This window comes from Coenobita brevimanus, chromosome 44 (assembly GCF_032717465.1).
Source record: "Coenobita brevimanus isolate Jiangsu-jjx chromosome 44, ASM3271746v2, whole genome shotgun sequence".
Taxonomy (NCBI): domain Eukaryota; kingdom Metazoa; phylum Arthropoda; class Malacostraca; order Decapoda; family Coenobitidae; genus Coenobita; species Coenobita brevimanus.
The window spans coordinates 8,279,321-8,283,937 of NC_136997.1; the positions used below are offsets into that span (position 1 = coordinate 8,279,321).

Consider the following 4,617-nt stretch of genomic DNA (forward strand, 5'->3'; position numbering starts at 1 on the left):
AGAGCAAGTGACCTAGGTCACTGAAGGACATCATGGCCAGGCTTCCTGTGTAGTGCCATGGTAACAAGTTAACCTGGTTTTATCTAAATATCATTCATGGCTGGTTCCATCACAGCTATGACCCATCCGTGCAGCACCACCAAAAAAGTTGTAGCATCAGTCGTGACAACATGAAGGCAGTGCTGCTGCTGGACAATGCACCAGCCCATCCTTCCTCTGCTAAACTCTGCAGTAAGGACTGACAAATCAAGCCTTCATCCAGCCAGTAACATCCCTGACCTTACCCACACCATGGACCATGGAGTTATAGAGAGTTCAGAGGCACTTCAGGAAGCTCTACTTGCACCAGTGCATCGCTGTGACTATGGATGGGATGAACCAGCAAGACTATGAAGACACAAGAGGCAAGAAAACCCAGTACAATTTCAAGATATACAACATCAAAGACGCCATCAACCTGGCAGAGGCGTGGAAGAGAGTGCCTGTTGCCAAAATCAAGATTGGGTGGTCCTCAGAGGCCCCAAGACTCGAGCACCACTGCATGAATTTTAGGGGTCTGAGCAACTGATGATGGTTGAAATGTCGGTAGCTGCAGGGCAGAGAGATCTTGCTGAGAAGAGGCTGCAAGAGTGGCTGGATGAGGAGGCTGGTGCGCCTAGCTACCATCATCAGACAGAAGAGGAGACTGTGAATGAACTACAAGACTGGACACTGGCAATGGAGGAAGACGAAGAGAAGAAGGAGAAGACATCTGAACCGTCTCTGGATGCAGCCATTGATGTAGCAAACACCATCCTGGACGTGAAGACAAAGTTGGAGGGCCTCTGGCTCAACATTATGAGGTCATACGACTAACCAGGTTCGAGCTAATACAGCTGCAGCAGCCAAGGAAAATTCTGAATAAGATCTTCCAGGTTTTGAGGTCTGTACCAACTGTTGCCAAGAGGCTCTGCACAGTCAGACACCTCCACTGTGCCCGTGGCAACAACATCCTCAGCCAGGTTCCACATAGCCTCAGGATCCAGCAGTACAGCATTCAGGACCCCAACCCCAAACACCTCAGGACTCTCTGTATCAGATGGGACACCAGAGCCACCAGAAATCATCTTTGCCAACAGGGACGATGAAAAATACTTAATTCAATCTGAAGTATACAAGAAGAATGATAGTGTGAGCAATCTGTATCTATTTATACAGGTAAAAGGCTCAGTGCATGAGTTTCCTATCCTTCTCACCCCAGCCTGGCCTGAAATTACCATCTTCCCATCATAACTGCTGAGTTATGAAAACAGTCAAGTAATATTGTACTAGTCATGAAATAGTGCTATGTCAAGGGTGTCAAATTATGAGCCAGGTTAGTTTAAAAGGGGTATAGTTTTCATTTTTAGTATTAGAATATACAATTTTACTTATTTATCTTCTAACATGTACATGAAATCCCACTTCAGTGGGGACCATCAGATGGAACGGAGTATCCTCTTTATTGGATATCCGCGTTAGTCTGTTATAGTGAGGATCACCTTTATATATATACACACACACAAACACACACACAATCTATTTGTCTTTCTCTTTTTTTGTCTATATGTCTATCTATATCTATCCATCCATCAATCAACACCAATATAGTCAGTCACCTTGAGGGCAACGTTGACAGGATCACTGATACAGAAGCGATATATATATATATATATATATATATATATATATATATATATATATATATATATATATATATATGCCAACGGCCATACCACGTTGAGTACACCGCTTCCTGTCCGATTAGCGAAGTAGCAACGTTGGGTCTGCTAAGTACTTGGATGGGTGACCGCCTGGGAACACCAGATGCTGTTGGCATCCCTACGTGTCAAGTGGGGTTCGTGGAGGATTAGTGCCCCTCCCTGAAAAACAATTAATTCTAAGCCCTAGACCACCCCGTTTGTGATACAGGGCGTCTGTCTATGGATGTATTGATATATATATATATATATATATATATATATATATATATATATATATGTATATATATATATATATATATATATATATATATATATATATATATATATATATATATATATATATATATATATATATATATATTTATATATATCTATTTCTATATCTATATCTATATATCTATATCTATATCTATATATATATATATGTATATCTATCTATCTATATATATATGTATATCTATCTATCTATCTATATTTATCTATCTATCGATCTATATCTATATCGATCTATCTATCTATATATATGTATCTCTCTCTCTCTCTCTCTCTGTATATATATATATATATATATATATATTGCCAGACACCTCAATCCCGTTTGGGGTGGCCACAAACAAATCGCCTCCAAGTCGCCCTGTCCTCCGCCATTTCACTGCCCTGCTTCCAACTCACACCCCCCTCTCTCATATACCTCTCCACCCCATCCCTCCATCACATCTTCGGCCTCCTCCTCCCTCTTCCCCCATCCACCTCACTCACATACACTCTCTTCGTCAGTCTTTCACCCTCCATCCTCTCCACATGGCCAAACCACCTCAGTGTGTTCCTCATAACGCTTCCTATCACATCCACATCAACACCACAACGCTCCTTTATATCCTCATTCGTCAGCCTGTCTCTCCATGTGACTCCACAGGCTCCTCTTAAATAACTCATTTCCACTGCTCTCACTCTTGACTTGTGTCCTTCCAACAACGTCCAAGCTTCACTTCCGTACGTTAGAGTTGGTATCAGAATACTGTCATGTAGTAACTTTTTCACTTCTATGCTCACTTCCCTGTTTCTTATCACTGCTTTCAAAGAACCAGCAACCTTTCTTTCCTGCTGTACCCTTTCAAGCACTTCACCCTCCAAACCTCCATCCTTACTCACCACACTACCCAAGTACTTAAACGTACTCACATTTTCCAATTCCTCACCATCCAACCTCGCTGTACACTTACTGACTTCACCTCTCTCAAAGACCATCACTTTACTCTTCCCTACATTCACCTTTAGATTCCGTTTCTTAAACACTCTCTCAAACTCGTCCACCAAGCCTTGCAGCGCCCCTTCGTCTTCACTCAACAACACAGTATCATCTGCAAACAACAGTACAGGGAGTTTCCAAACACTATCCTCTCTCACCAGGGCCACTCCAACATCCACTACCCTACCTTGTACCTCTTTTATTACCCCATCCATGTACAGATTGAACAACCAGGGAGACATGACACATCCCTGTTTCAAACCAACTTTCAAAGAGAAAAATTCACTTAGTTCACCATCCACACGCACTGCAGCCTTCGCTCCATCGTACATACTCCTCACAGCATTTAACAACTTCCTATTTACTCCATATATTCTTAACACTTTCCACAATCCTTGTCTATCCACCCTGTCATATACTTTCTCCAAATCCATGAAAGCCTCATACAACTTCTTTCCCTTCTCTAGAAACTTTTCCACTAAAGATCTAAGAATGAATATCTGAGCTACACAACCTCTTCCCTTCCTAAAGCCTCCCTGTTCTTCTCCAACTAATTTCTCTGTTCTTTCTCTAACTCTGTCAATAAGTATCCTACCATACACTTTTCCTATTATACTAAGAAGACAAATGCCCCTATGATTACCACACACTTCTTTTTCCCCTTTTCCTTTGTACAAGGGAATAATTATACCTGACTTCCAATCCTCCGGGACACTACCTTCATCCCAGGCCAATCTGCACATCTTCCACATCCATTCTACTATTATCTCTCCCCCATGCTTCAGCATTTCACCACACACTCCATCAATTCCTGGGGCTTTCCCCGATTTAACTTTCTTCATTGCTTCCACAACTTCTATCCTACTGATTTCTTCCTGTCTTCTCACCTTCGTCCTTCTCCCAGCCGTTCCCCAGCCATTATACTTGCATTATTTTCATCCTCTACGTTCAACAATTCCTTTAAGTGTTCTCTCCATCTGCTCACTTTTTCTCCCTTCTCCACTAGTAATCTACCATTTTTATCTTTCACTCCCCTGCTAACTTCACTTCCACCCTGTCTTACTCTTTTCACCTCTCTCCAGAACATTTTCTTACAGTCCCTCCACTTTACACTCAAATTCCTTCCAAATTCCTCATCCACTCTCTTCTTACTCTCTCTTACTAATCTTTTCACCTCTCTCATTCTTTCTACATATAACTCTCTCTTCCGCCTCAACTTCTTCCACGCCCCTATTTCTCATCCATTCATTGTATGCTTTCTTCTTTTGTGTCACAACCTGTTTCATCTCTTCAGTCCACCACGCTGTTCCTTGCACCCCCCTCCGTCTTCTCTTCCTTCCACACACCACATCACATGCTGTACATATTTCTTCTGTAAATATCCTACACACACCTTCCACGTCTCCCATCTGCTCCAATTCATATTTGCCCAATCGTTCCTCCACTTCTCTCTTATACTCTGCCTTTTTCTCATCCTCTTGTAACCTTTCCACTCTCCTTGCAACTACTCCTTCCTCTCGTCTTTCTCTTCTTCTATTCCTCTATCTTACTTGAATTCTAATTCTGGCCACCACCAGGTAGTGGTCAGAAAGTCCACTCCCCCAACCTCTATACACTCTTGCATCC

The 4,617-nt window shown here is 42.1% G+C and overlaps 1 pseudogene; it reads left to right on the forward strand.

Moving 5' to 3' along the window:
* The first annotated feature begins 1,740 nt into the window (after positions 1-1,740).
* LOC145398267 (5S ribosomal RNA) lies at positions 1,741-1,857 on the forward strand (annotated as a pseudogene).
* Positions 1,858-4,617: the final 2,760 nt, after the last annotated feature.